The 15712-nt window shown below is 45.0% G+C and overlaps 1 long non-coding RNA gene across 1 annotated transcript in view; it reads right to left on the bottom strand.

The window, feature by feature from the left end:
• Nucleotides 1–322: 322 nt before the first annotated feature.
• LOC134948870 (uncharacterized) overlaps nt 323–15712 on the bottom strand; it is a 413168-nt gene continuing 397778 nt past the window's right edge. The window contains exon 4 of the long non-coding RNA XR_010183051.1: nt 323–425. This is a non-coding gene — a long non-coding RNA (uncharacterized LOC134948870). The remainder of the gene's footprint in view (nt 426–15712) is intronic.

Below are 15712 nucleotides of genomic sequence, written 5' to 3'. Positions count from 1 at the left end.
AAGGTCCATCAAAAGAAGTATGGAGCAGCAGAAGTGGCTCTTCTGTTAGACATCACCACAAGGAACCTGTGGCCGAAAAGAAGGCAAGGTCGTCTGTCCCGCCACAAACACAGCAGGCTACCCCGCCACGAAGATGATCGTCCGTATGTTCTGTCCCCCCACTCCAAATTTTGGACACACCTCCAAGACGTCATCCACACTCCCCTCATCTTGATTGTGAGTATCAAACTGAAAAAAAAGTGTAAAATGTCAGAATATAATCATAATCAGTCATAACCGCATTAAGTCCAAACATATCCAAAACAAAAATACTTACCGCAGTAAGTAAAAGCTGAAATGGAATCCAAACTAAATGGCCTTGTCCACATCCAGTAAAGATATGTATGTCCACTTGAGTCATACAGTATGACATTGGCTCTAAGATGCTGCAACAAAAAAGCATGTTGGTTTGTTTGTAAAAAGTAAGTTTGTTTTTCAAAAAATCTCATGTTTGCTTAAGGTAAAATTGCAAAATACCTACAAAAACATTACTATGTTTGTTTGAACAAAGCTATAAGGTAACACATTATGTATTACAATGTTACTTTTATGCTGGAGTATGTGTGAGCTACAAAAAAACTAAAGTGTTTGCTTTCACAATTAAGTAACCAGACACATTTGCCACAAACAGGCATATGTATGTATTTAAGCTATGAGTGATGATGTTGCTAGGCAGAATAGTTTAAAGCAACAGTGAATGACATGTGTTCCATGTGTAGTGTTTTTTTTTTCAATTTCACAACCATATGGATAGCTAACGGAGATATGTTTAACATTTCAGCTTCGAGTCCTGGGAACAGCATCCCTCCGCAAAAACCCCAACACAGTGACAAGGAGGAGACAAACATCTTAGAAATGCAGCCATTAATGCAAGGAATGAGCCCCCCAGCACCTGTGAGTACACCACCACACCAAAGCACACCACCCCCACCACAACACAGCCCAACAACACCAGGAACACAAGGCCCTGATCAGGTGTTTTGGACTATTTGGGCTAGACAGCAGGCCACTAATGAAGATTGCCTGCGTAAGCAGACACAAATGTTTGCAAGCCTACCATCTCACCTCAGAAGAATCTCAAGAAATCTGAGTCACCAAAAGGAGCAAACAACCGGAATAGGCAATACCATGGAACTCATGCGTACAGACATTACACAGGTCATGGGCAACTTACAGCGCATAATGGAAGAACAGCACAGACTAATGGAAGAACAGCACAGACTAATGGAAGAACAGCACAGACAACAGCAAAGTTATATGAGCATTTTTCAAAACAGTCAAAAGATTAATGAAAGTTTATTCAGAATAGTAGACAATCAAAATGCTGCTACACGTGAACTCAATGCCACCCTCACTAACCTGAATGAAACACTCAGATGCATGCACCAACAGCAAACAACCAGCAGTTCTGGTACGACTACTCCAAATATCACGCCAGTCTCATCACCACCAAGACGGTCCACCAGAGCACGCCAACATGACAGTGCTAAAGGCAAAGGGCAGGACAAGCAGCCACCATAAAAAATGTAACAAAAAAAAGTTAGACATTTGTGATAAGTAACTCAAAATAGTTAGCAAGTGTTTTTGATGCTTTACAAAATATCACACTTAGCTCCTTGCCCCTTTTTTAACATCATTAATTATAAGTGCACCAAATTAATTTTAAAAAATAGTACGCACATTTATTCCTTTTCATTTTTTGGGGGGTATTGGAGGAGGAAAATGTTGATGGAGCCACACATACATGTTAGCAGGAAGCAAACTGACCACTTGATTTTTTTCTAATCATTACTCTTTCTAGATTCCAATCATTCTCTTTGCCTGCAGATACAATAATTGCCAGCCAGGCAGAATGTCTTTAGCAGGAAGCAAACTGACCACTTGATTTTTTTCTAATCATTACTCTTTCTAGATTTCAATCATTCTCTTTGCCTGCAGATACAATAATTGCCAGCCAGGCAGAATGTCTTTAGCAGGAAGCAAACTGACCACTTGATTTTTTTCTAATCATTACTCTTTCTAGATTCCAATCATTCTCTTTGCCTGCAGATACAATAATTGCCAGCCAGGCAGAATGTCTTTAGCAGGAAGCAAACTGACCACTTGATTTTTTTCTAATCATTACTCTTTCTAGATTCCAATCATTCTCTTTGCCTGCAGACAATCCAAATTACAATGTTAGTGATACATATCTTAGCTATCTTATCTATACAACATTACAAGATGAACACAGTTGAGTGGCGTAAAAAGCTTGTAATATGTTGCCTTTGTTTTGTTTGAAAAACATTGTCCAACATTGTCAGCTGACCAGACATGAGATGCTGCACACCAGTGTTAAATACACTGTTTTATCTTTATAAAGACGCCGCAGAGCGTCGAAACGCGTCGATACAGTGTTACTTTGAAGTCCTTTACCAGTGTATTCATTGAGGGGAGCATATGACCTTGTTATATCCGGATGTAACTTTGTCAGCTGAAATCCATCTCTGTTTCCCACTCTGGGTACGATTGGTTGTTTGTTTGTAATTTTTTTTTAAATAAAAGGGGTTTGCTTTGCCCTAATTTGGCTTCCCTTTTTTAATTCTACATTATATTTCCACGAGTGGTATTCATCCATACCATATGGTGTAAAGAGAAAGGAAGAAGTATCTCCTCTAAAGAAACCTTTATGGGTGTTCTACTACATTTTTACAAGTAAGCATACATGTAAAAACCTATTGTCAAGTTATCATCACACCATTTCGGGTGATCCCATAAGAAGGTGGACGTCTGATCTCTACTGGGACTGTTTTCCATCACTCATAGTCTCCGCTGCACAGGGGAAAAGAACTTTATTTACATACAGTATTACACTATATTGTGTTTTATTTTCTGTTTCATGTATATTCTATCATCGATGTGAGGATTATCCAAGTGAAGGGACATTTGGAGCGCAAAAAGTGAGATTGTACCTTTTCTTTTTACGTATATCAGAGCATGGCCACACACCAAAGAGTGGTATTTCTATTACACCCACACACATACAGTATATATTTTTATACATATATATCATACCCTTCAACATAACCCATTCAATTAGGTATAAAAGGCTCAGCTATTGTCTTTCCCAACCAAGTCCAGAAGCAGAGCATTTGGTATCTAATGATACGGGTCATGTTGGAGGGTAGTGTATATTTGTGTGTGAAAATATATATATCATAACTTATTCATAAATAGATAAACCTACAGTATTAAAGAAAATCTATTGTGTACACAGGCAGAAATGCAGTTGATTGTATAGAAGTGGCTATATTATAAAAGTCTTGATTTCTGGACTCGGTAGACATTAGTAATCAACTCCTATTACTGTGTTCTCAAAATAAGGGAAAAATTAAGGGCTAAAAATTAGTGTGGCAGTCAGGTGTATAACCGCTCTTATGGAGAGTGGCTGATCTACGCCATTAAATCTACTACTGTACAGTCTTTAGAATGTAAGCTTTCATGACCAAGGGCCCTCTTCCCTCATTTGCTTTTCCGTCTCTCTACTTAACCTTAACCTTAACCTTCTTTTCAATACTCCATTTGACGGCACCAAATCACTCGGTTTTCTGCCACCCTGATATTTATTGCAGTGTCGTGTTCTGATGCAGCTATGTTTATATACCACTTGTACTTGTCCAATATTGTTTTCTGAATTGTAAGTAACTGTTTTATTTGTTTATGTACTCTGTAATTGGGTGCTGTGGATCCCATATAAATAAAGCATAATAATAAATAAAGAAAACCTATATATATAAAGAACACTCATACTGGACTACAATATTCTGACAACAGTGTTTTCCCTAAAAGCACACCACAAACACATTAATATAGATTATAGATGAACCATACATGGTGAAATACATTGGTATTTAGAGTAATACATTTCAATATCTAAAAATGCAATCTTTGAGATGTTGGTAATATATATATATATATATATAAAAAAAAAAAAAAGTCTGTAGACCAGAGTAAGAGTGAGTTTGTCAGCATGAAACTCGCATACATCACATACCAAAGGAATGCCAATTTGTCAACCTGGGAGAAGTGCATGAAAAAAAAAACCCATCCTGGACCCCCACAAAGTGACAACTGAGATAGCAGGACAATATAGAAGGTTGTTAGTAGCCTGAAGGTAAGTACTGGAGGATTTATTTAAAGGTATCAAACTGGATGATTTTTGCACTTTTTCTTAATGGTTGAAAAATGATAGCATTTGCTGCATTCGGGTACTGAAATGTCTGTATAGTAATTTGTCAGTGTTTTTTATACAAGTTTGTAAAAAGTTGGCATACACACTCTTATCTCTCATCTGCAAGTCCAAATACCCCTCTCCCATCAATACAACATCTCCAGGTACAGATGTATCCTCTTGTGCTGTTGGATCGGGTATGGGTCGTTGGGTCGACACAACTTAGGTTGACAGTCATTAGGTCGACCACTATTGGTCGACATGCATTAGGTCGACAGGGTCACTGGGTCGACATGGTCATTAGGTCGACATGTACTAGGTCGACAGTACAAAAGGTCGACATGAGGTTTTTTTTACTTTTTGTGTCATTTTCTTCATAAAGTAACGGGGAACACCTATTAGTGCACCGTGTCCCCTCGCATGGCTCGCGGGCAGGTTACCATTCCCAGTTGTAGTCCACGTGAATCTTAAAGTATGGAAAAGTAAAAAAAGTAAAAAAACTCATGTCGACCTTTTGATCTGTCAACCTAGTTCGTGTCGACCTAGTGACCATGTTGACATAATATATGTTGCCCAATAGTGGTCAACCGAATGACTGTCGACCTAAGTGGTGTCGACCTAATGACCGTATCCCATTGGATCGCATACAACTTGCGCCATTCACAGGTGGGTGCATACACTCGCATCCATGTACCACAAAAAGTGAATGGGGATCTGGCAGCAAAGGCACAAAGGAACACATCGTTACCTGTCCCACATCATTGATCCCATTAGTGAGCTTTTTAGATAATTTCACCTGAAAACAAACATGCCTTCATTGGCCAAATTATACTATTTAAACTCCTCCAAGTGCATAATTATTCATTGGGAGTCTCAACATTGCGTATACAGGTTGAGTATCCCTTATCCAAAATGCTTGGGACCAGAAGAATTTTGGATATCGGATATTTCCATAATGAGATATCATGGTGATAGGACCCAGGTCTAAGCACAGAATGCATTTATGTTTAATATACACCTTATACACACACAGCCTGAAGGTCATTTTAGCCAATATTTTTAATAACTTTGTGCATTAAACAAAGCCTGTGTACATACACATAATTCTTTTATGTTTCATATATACGTTATACACACAGTGTGAAGGTCATTTAATACAATATTTTAATAACTTTGGTGGTCATTCCGAGTTGTTCGCTCATTGCCGTTTTTTGCAACGGATCGATTAGGTGGGAAATGCGCATGCGCATGGTACGCAGCGTGCATGCGTTAAGTAATTAAACACAAAACTTCATCGTTCGAGTGATCGTAGTGTGATTGACAGGAAGTGGGTGTTTCTGGGCGGCAACTCAGCGTTTTCAGGGAGTGTGCTAAAAAACGCAGGCGTACCAGGTAAAAACGCAGGAGTGGCTGGAGGAACGGGGGAGAGGCTGGCCGAACGCAGGGCGTGTTTGGGACATCAAACCAGGAACTAAACGGACCGAGGTGATCGCAATCTAGAAGTAGGTCTGGAGCTACTCAGAAACTGCAAGGAATTATTTATTAGCAGTTCTGCTAATCTTTCGTTCGCTATTCTGCTAAACTAAGATACACTCCCAGAGGGCGGCAGCCTAGCGTGTGCAATGCTGCTAAAAGCAGCTAGCGAGCGAACAACTCGGAATGAGGGCCCTTGTGTATTAAACAAAATTTGTGTACATTGAGCCATCAGAAAACAAAGGTTTCACTATCTCACGCTCACTCAAAAAATTCCGTATTTCAGAATATTCCGTATTTCAGAATATTCCGTATTTCGGAATATTTGGATATGGGATACTCAACCCGTATAGTACTTTTCTCTAATTTTATCATTTTATAATAATTATTTTCCTTGCCTTTTCACCTGCTCAGGGGTGTACACTAAAAATGCAAATTTTATCTGAAAAATCAATGCAAGTTTGGAATTGCAAATGAAATTCGCAGTGTGAGTTCACCATGAGAACGGCTCGCGGGAACAAATTCCATCTACTTGAATTGGCCCCTAAGAATATTCTAATCTAATGGATAAAATTTGTTACAAAAAAAGAAAAATCATTAGGATGCAGCTATATAATTATTGTATCAAAATGCTAAGAAGACTTCTATATATTTGCCACAATGGGTTAATTTGGTAACCAGGAATAGTCTCCTTTATTAATGCGCCATGTTCCCGGAGACCTGCGCATGTGCAGTAGACTCTGGCATTATGCCAGAGTCTACTGCTGCCGGAGAGGAGGGGGCCCACGACGGAGGCTGCACGCGGGTCCCCTCCTCTCTTAAAATGCCCCTGTACCTACATAGTCCACAGAACTTCACAGGGAATAACTGGCCATTCATATCAGTCCCTTCCCCAGTTTTATTTTTTGTCAGAAGCCAATTAACCTAACAGTATGTTTTTGGATTGTAGGAGGAAACAGGGAGTACTCAGAGGAAGCTTGTAGCATGGTCCAGTGGTGGGCCTGCCTCTGAAGGGATTCAGATCTCGTCCACCAATGCAGCTTGTCGGAGTCCTCTGGCGTGCATTGCAGAGTCTGGGTTCTGAGGGACAACAGCAGGCGGTATGTTTTGCCATTTCACCTTGAGTACAGTGACCTACTGTGATACTGAAGAAGGTAGAGTCAGCCTAGAACGGTGTGTAACTAGATCTTTTTGGACCCCATAACAAAATTTTGAAAAGGTCCCCTTTTCTACAGATAGGGCAGGTACAGGGTGACACACACATAGGTAGAGTGGGGGTAAAAAGTGTCACAAACACACACAGGTGGTATACACTGCGTCATACATGGGGGGGTACAGGGTGTCACAAATACACACACAGGGGAGGTGTACACTGTGTCATACATGTGGGGGTAGGGTGTACAGGGTGCCATACACTGGAGGGGGGTTGGTGGGTACATGGTCACAAACAGGAGGGCAGTAGGGGGGAACATGAGGTCACACACCAGTGGTAGGTGGATAGAGGAGGTCACACACGGGAAGACAGTAGGGGAGGACAGGGGATCACACATCAGGGAATACAGAGCTTCCTGGGCACTCACCGCTCTGTGCTCTGATCTACATCGGGGTGAGCTGCACCACAATGTAGTGCCCCTACATTATGCTACACTGCAATGCCCACACATTATACCACACTGCAGTGCCTACACATTATGCCACACTGCAGTGCCCACACATTATGTCACACTGTACTGTCCACACATTATGCCACACTGTAATGCCCACACAGTACGCCATACTGCAGCACCGCCCACCCTACACACACATTATGTTATAAAGCAGTGTCCACACATTATGCCACACTGCAGTGCCCACACAGTACACAATACTGCCCCCACCCACCCATTAAGGCACACTGCAGAAACGTCACATTATTCTAAATTCTAGTGCCCCCACATTGGGGGTCATTCCAACCTGATCGCATGCTAGCTATTTTTTGCAGGACTGCGATCAAGTAAAAACTCGGCAACTCTGAATGCAGATTGAATGCAGGCATGTCCAAGCGTTTGCAGGGCGGGTGTCTGACGTCAATTCCGGGATCGGACAGGCTGAAGTGATCGCAGCGGCTGAGTAAGTTCAGACCTACTTTGAAACTGCACAAACTGTTTTTGTACTGCTCGGCTGCACAAGCGTTCGCACACTTGCAAAGCGAAAATACACTCCCCCATAGGCCGCGACTATCTGATCACAGCACTGCAAAAAATAGCTAGTGAGCGATCGACTCGGAATGACCCCCATTATGCGGTACTCACTCATGTGTGTACTTACAGCAGAAAACCACAGCATCAGTCAGCAGCTGGCAAAGCAGTCACAGCCTCAGAGTGAGTCACTCCCATGAGGCTGCTGCTATCTCCACGGGTCCGAGGAACATGCAATGGGCTCCTCCAATCAGAGCTCAGCACATGCTCCTATGACCCCTCAGGACAGTCTCCTGGGAGTTATTACCCAGTAGTGCATTGCCTCAGCAGGACCCCATTACCTGCCTGCAGCTGCTGCTGAATCATTTCTACTGTGGGACATTGACAGGGTGCAGGGGGAGGGAAAGAAATCTTTAAAACATTGGGGGTCATTCCGAGTTGTTCGCTCGTTATTTTTTTGTCGCAACGGAGCGATTAGTCGCTAATGCGCATGCGCAATGTCCGCAGTGCGACTGCGCCAAGTAAATTTGCTATGCAGTTAGGTATTTTACTCACGGCATTACAAGGTTTTTTCTCCGTTCTGGTGATCGTAATGTGATTGACAGGAAGTGGGTGTTTCTGGGCGGAAACTGCCCGTTTTATGGGTGTGTGTGAAAAACCGCTACCGTTTCTGGGAAAAACGTGGGAGTGGCTGGAGAAACGGAGGAGTGTCTGGCCGAACGCTGGGTGTGTTTGTGACGTCAAACCAGGAACGAAACTGCCTGAACTGATCGCAGTTGCCGAGTAAGTGTGGAGCTACTCAGAAACTGCTAAGAAGTGTCTATTCGCAATTTTGCTAATCTTTTGTTCGCAATTTTGATAAGCTAAGATTCACTCCCAGTAGGCGGCGGCTTAGCGAGTGCAAAGCTGCTAAAAGCAGCTTGCGAGCGAACAACTCGGAATGAGGGCCATTGCGCTGTGCAAATATAAACGATATAAAAATAGATGGTGGCTGTGAATTTATCAGAAATAAGATCGGGAGACACTCTAAGTATAATAAAATAAAAAAATTTTCATACTAAACAATACAAAAAGCTACAAAATTAAAATCTGAGTAAAGAAACATATATAAAAACAAAAGTATTATTGTTGCATCAAGCAGATGTTAAAATTATATATCATTCCAGAGGAAAAATCCCTGGTAAACGTGCCAGTGGCTGGTTATAATATTGTAACAATTCTCTAAATATATATGCAGTGCTAAATGAATAGATACTTACGTGTCCTTTATAGACAATGTGCAACAAATGTTGCAATTTCTCTTCCACACAGGTTCTTATTAGCTTTAAATGCCCGCGTCCCGGCTGTAAATGACAGTTCAATAGAAAGCTGAAAGTGGTGTCATATATTTACCACCAGTTGCTCCCACTGAGATGGTGCATCCGCCCCTCCTCTCCCGGTGATGAGGTTGTCACCGCCCCGAGTATTATGTATCAAATGTCTGTATAACAGATATGAGGTCGGGAAACTCACCGATTCCTCCCACTGTGATGGTACTGCTGTCCCTCCTCTCCCGGGGGTGAGGCTGTCACCGCCCCGGGTGATGTGTGTCGAATGTCCGTATGTGCTGGCTGCAAGCTCCCGCTGTTAGTATCACATACTGTGATGATGTTCAGCTGGCACGCTGGTGAGCAGGTGAAGGGCCAGCACATTTACACTGCAATTTAGAGTGCAGATTGAACACACCATACCCAAATCTAACTCACTCTCTCTGCACATGTTATATCTGCCTCCCCTGCACTGCACATGGTTTTGCCCAACTGCTAACAAAGTTCCTGCTGCGATCGACTCAGAATTACACCCCCCCCCCCCCCCCATGTCTTTATAGTCCTTGCTTTGTGCACTGGCGCACAGTCATGTTGGAATAGAAAAAGGCCTTCCCCAAACTGTTGCCACAAAGTTGGAAGCAAAGCATTGTCCAAAATGTCTTGGTATGCTGAAACATTAAGATTGCCCTTCACTGGAGAAAGGGGGCCTAGCCCAAAGCCTGGAAAATAGCTCAATACCATTTACTCTAACGTCCTAGAGGATGCTAGGGTCCACAATAGTACCATGGGGTATAGACGGATCCACCAGGAGCCAGAGTTTGAGAGTTTGGGCTGGCTCCTACCTCTATCCCCCTCCTACCAGACTCAGTTTAGAAATTGTGCCCGGAGGAACCGGTCACAGCTAGGGGAGCTCTCCTGAGCTTTCCTGGAAAAAGTTTATTTAGAGTATTGATTTTACAGGGAGGCTGCTGGCAACAGCCTCCCTGCAGCGTGGGACTAAGGGGGGGAGCAGTGTCCGCCCTGCGGGGTCTGAGCCACTGACTACACTGACTGGACACTGAGCTCCAGAGGGGCTGATTGGTCTCCGCCGCAGGGGCACCACTCACCCCAGCAGCATGCCGCCGACCCCTTACAGAGCTGAAGAAAGTGGTGAGTTAGTCACCGACCCCCCTAGCAAGTGGGGGCCGGTGTGAAGATGGCGGCAACTGGGGTGGGAGCTTGGTATTAACCACGCTCCCGGATGGTACCAACGGTACACTGTGCGGCGCGTGAGGGGCCAGCGCTTACCCCTAAAACTTGGTCAGCAAACCTGTCGGGCCCCTGGGGTCCAGCCAGCAAAACTCCTCAGACCAAAATTTGAACACAGTTGAGTGAGAAGACAGCTCCGGGAAGGGGGCGGAGCTTCTCCTCAGAGCGGACCTGCAGCGTTCCAGCGCCATTTTCCTCCATGCTACAAGCAAAAGGAAGATCCTGATCCCTCCACAGCAGCTCCAGTTACTGTACCGGTACCAGGGGGTTATAGAAGGGGGGGGAGGCTAAATACTTGACTGTGTGTCCTATTAAGGAGCACAAGTCAGCGCTGATAAGAGGTTTCTCTTTGTATAGAAAGCGCTGGTGTGGCTTGGCTCCAATCTCTGTCTCTCTCTTGCCATTCTTGGGGGGGAAACTCTGTCTTACCCCAGTGTGTGTGTGTGTGTGTGTGTGTGTGTGTGTGTGTGTGTGTGTGTGTGTGTGTGTGTGTGGTGGTCACTAGTAGCAATGTCCAGAGATACAGTGTCATATGCTGCTGAGGATTTATCCTCACAGGATGATCCCATTCCATGCACAAAGGTTAGCACTGGTTTAGCACAGATTCCAGCAAGGGAACCAGAGTGGTTTTCCTCTATCAGGGCTTGGATTTCTCAGATTTCTGACAGGGTTACCAGTACTGAGTCGGCAACCCAGGTCTTACAGTCCTCTATGGCTGTGTGGCCCTTGTCAGGTACCTCAGGTCACCCCGCTATATAACCCCACAAACATGCGCTTGTGCAGGTAACACAAGATGACACAGATGCTGATTCTGACACTACAGATGGTGATGGGGATGTATTGCGGGGGTCCGCATCTCTTGCACGGGGGGTTCAGTTGTTGATAGAGGCTATCCGGGATGTGTAACATGTTAATGATACCACACCGGAGCAGGTTGAGGAGGCCTTTTTCACTGAAAACAAGAAAGCCTCGCTAACCTTCCCTGCGTCAAAAGAGCTGAATGCTATATTTGAAAAGGCCTGGGTGAATCCTGAAAAGAAGTTTCAGATTCCTAAGAGGATTCTGGTAGCTTTTCCTTTCCCTGAGGATAGGAAAAAATGGGAAAATCCACCAATTGTTGACGCATCTATATATAGACTCTCAAAAAAGGTGGTTTCACCGGTACCGTGGTCTACCGCCTTAAAGGAGTCGGCAGATAGGAAAATTGATAATACTCTGAAATCAGTGTACACTGCTTCAGGGGCCATATTGCGTCCCACTATTGCTAGTGCATGGGTCGCTAAGGCAATAGTGAAGTGGTCGGCTACCTTAATAGAGAATTTGGATACGATGGATAGAGATGAGGTTGCACTGTATTTGCGCAACATTCATGATTCTGCAGGTTTTATGGTAGAATCCATGAAAGACCTGGTTCCATGGCTGCGGGAATTTCTTCCATGTCTATTTCAGCTCGTCGGGGACTGTGGCTCCGCCAGTGGTCGGCCGACGCGGAATCCAGAAGATGTGTGGAGTCGCTACCCTAAACAGGCCAGGCTCTCTTTGAGGAAGCCCTAGACGCGTGAATTTCTACCGCTACAATGGGTAAGTCTCCGTATCTTCCCTCAGCAGCTCCTGCTCCGAAGAGATCGTTCTCCTCAGCTATGCAGCAGTCCTTTTGGCCCAACAAGACCAGAAAGGCCAAGTCTTCCAATACCTTCTTCAGAGGAGGTAAGGTTCCCAAGATCAGAAGCCTGCTTCAGGTACCCCTAAGTCCTCCACATGACATGACCCCTAAGTCCTCCACATGACGGTGGATGGGAGGGCCCGGAGGTGGGGCCTGTAGGAGCGAGACTCAGACAGTAAAGTCAGGTCTGGGTCTCGTCCAGCCTGGATCCCTGGGTGGTAGATATTGTCTCTTAGGGATACAGTCTCCCTCCTCATCGGTTTTTCAAGTTGGGCTTACCAACTCTGTTGCAGGACAGCACAGTGCTACAGGACGCTGTCCAAAAGCTGGTGGAGGCACAAGTCATTGTGCCGATACCACCGCACATGCTGACAAAGGGTTACTATTCAAACCTTTTCGTGGTACCGAAACCGGATGCATCGGTCAGGCCTATCCTGAATCTAAGGTCGTTGAACCCCTTTCTACGGGAGTTCAAGTTCAAGATGGAGTCTCTCAGGGTGGTGATAGCAGGTCTGGAAGAGGGGGAATTCCTGGTATCTCTGGATATCAAGGATGCGTACCATCACATTCCGATCTGGCTGCCGCATCAGGCTTATCTCCGATTTGCATTGCTGGACTGTAATTTTCAATTCCAGCCTCTGCCGTTCGGTCTCTCCACGGCACCGAGGGTGTTTACCAAGGTGATGGCGGAGATGATGATGCTACTCCGAAAACATGGTGTGAACATCATTCCTTATCTGGACGATCTCCTGATAAAGGCATTGTCCAGGGAAAGGTTGTGGCAATCCATTGTTCTCACAACAGGGCTGCTTCAGAGTCACGTCTGGATTCTGAATTTTCCAAAGTCACATTTGGAACCGACCCGGAGATTGTCATTTCTGGGAATGATCCTGGACACGGAAGTACAGCGAGTGTTCCTTCCGTGGGACAAAGCGTTGGTGATCCAATCCATGGTCAGGGATGTCTTTAAGCCACCCCGGGTGTCGGTTCATTAATGCATTTGCTTATTGGGAAAGATGGTGGCCTCCTACGAGGCTATCCAGTACGGGAGGTTTCATGCTCGGACCTTCCAACTGGAACTCCTGGATAAGTGGTCGGGATCTCACCTCAACATGCATCAGAGAATATGTCTGTCACCAAGGGCAAGGATTTCACTCCTATGGTGGCTCCAATTGCCTCACCTGCTGGAGGGCCGCAGGTTCGGGATTCAGGACTGAGTCCTGCTAACGACGGATGCGAGCCTCTGGGGCTGGGGAGCAGTCACTCAAGGGGTGACCTTCCAGGGAAGGTGGTCAAGCCTAGAAGCCGGCCTGCCCATCAACGTTCAGGAAATAAGAGCCATCTACAACGGTCTTCTTCAGGTGGCCCCTCTTCTAAGAAACAGGGCCATTAAAGTACAGTCGGACAATGTAACAACAGTGGCTTACATAAACCGACAGGGCGGAACAAAGAGCAGGGCAGCAATGTCAGAGTTCACCAGAACACCCCTCTGGACGGAAAAGCACGAGTTGTTGCTGTCAGCCATCTTTATTCTGGGAGTAGACAACTGGGAAGCAGACTTCCTTAGCAGACATGATCTCCATCTGGGAGAGTGGGGCCTCCATCCGGATGTGTTCAAGGAGGTAACAGATCTTTGGGGTATACCCCAAATAGACATGATGGCCTCTCATCTCAACAAGAAGCTTCGGCGTTATTGTTCCAGGTCGAGGGACCCTCAGGCAGTGGCGGTGGACGCCCTGGTGTCTCCGTGGGTGTTCCAGTCAGTTTACGTGTTTCCACCACTCCCACTCATCCCAAGAATCTTAAAGCTCATAAGGAGAACAAGGGTTTAAGCGATCCTCATTGCCCCAGACTGGCCAAGGCAGGCTTGGTACGCGGACTTTCTGGATCTACTGCAAGAAGAGCTGAGGCCTCTTCCTCTTCGGGAGGACCTGCTGCAACAGGGTCCATTCGCCTATCAAGACTTACCGCGGCTGCGTTTGACGGCATGGAAGTTGAGCGCCTGATTCTTGCTCGGAAGGGTATTCCAAAAGAAGTGATTCCTACCCTCATACAGGCTAGGAAAGGGGTAACGTCTAAACATTACCATCGTATTTGGAAGAAATATGTCTCTTGGTGGTGAGTCCAAGAAGTTTCCTGCGGTGGAATTTCAACTGGGACGTTTCCTCATCTTCCTGCAGGCAGGAGTGGATATGGAACACAATAGTACTAGAAGTACCAATACAGCGCTGAGAATAATTGTTGCAGACAGGTGGGAAGGATTAATCAACAATTTAATATAAATTAAAATTTAAAAATGGGTATAATAATGTCTAAATGACAATTAATACACATCGAGAGCAGTTAAAAAGCCATGGCTCATTTAGGACAGCCAAATAGAATCAGCAACAGGACAGGGATTTTTTAATATCCAGTGGTTGGTGGACCTCAATTTTCCTTTTACCATAAAGGATGTACGTCTCTCCACAAATAGTTACCAATCCTGGAGGTACACTTGCAGACTTCCCTGATGATTTCTCAGCAAATGAGGATGGCAGCACATCAGTTGAGGGAAGTGGGTTAGTCCTCCATTAGCAGTAGGATGGTTGTGGAAAAATGGTTCCAAGTTCCTTTAAAGGTCCACCGTCCAAATGATCCTGGATGGTCTATGTCCCAGTGTCCAACAGGTAAGTCCTTACGCGTTTCGCTGTCTTCAGGGGGCAGCTTTATCAAAGGTAAGGTTGAGCGCCTGATTCTTGCTATGAAGGGTATTCCAAAAGAAGTGATTCCTACCCTCATACAGGCTAGGAAAGGGGTAACGTCTAAACATTACCATCGTATTTGGAAGAAATATGTCTCTTGGTGGTGAGTCCAAGAAGTTTCCTGCGGTGGAATTTCAACTGGGACGTTTCCTCATCTTCCTGCAGGCAGGAGTGGATATGGGGCTGAGGTTGGGATCTGTGAAGGTCCAGATTTCATCCCTGTCCATTTTCTTTCAGAAACAATTGACTGCCCTCTTGGAGGTTCAGACCTTTTTGAAGGGATTTCTGCATATCCAACCTCCCTTTGTACCGCCTACAGTGCCTTGGGACCTTAACGTGGTGTTGCAGTTTCTCCAGTCGGCTTGGTTTGAGCCTCTTCAGGAGATGGAGCTCAAATTTCTTACATGGAAGGTGGTCACTTTGTTGGCTTTAGCTTCTGCTAGGCGTGTCTCAGAGCTGGGGGTTTTGTCATGCAAAAGCCCTTACTTGATCTTCCATGAAGATAGAGCTGAGCTCTGGACTCGTCAGCAGTTCCTTCCAAAGGTTGTGTCGGCATTTCATATCAACCAACCTATTGTGGTGCCAGTGGCTACTGACCCCTCGATTACTTCAAAGTCCTTGGTTGTTGTGAGGGCTCTGAAGGTTTATGTGAAGAGAACTTCTCGTCACAGGAAATCGGACTCTTTGTTTGTCCTATACGATCCCAAGAAAATTGGGTGTACTGCTTCCAAGCAGTCTATTTCTCGCTGGATTAGGTTCACTATCCAGCATGCCTATTCTACAGCGGGACTGCCATGTCCAAAATCTGTTAAGGCCCACTCTACTCGTAAGGTGGGGTCTTCCTGGGCGGCTGC

Source organism: Pseudophryne corroboree, chromosome 8 (assembly GCF_028390025.1).
Source record: "Pseudophryne corroboree isolate aPseCor3 chromosome 8, aPseCor3.hap2, whole genome shotgun sequence".
NCBI lineage: Eukaryota > Metazoa > Chordata > Amphibia > Anura > Myobatrachidae > Pseudophryne > Pseudophryne corroboree.
This window is presented reverse-complemented; position numbering and strand designations above follow the sequence as displayed.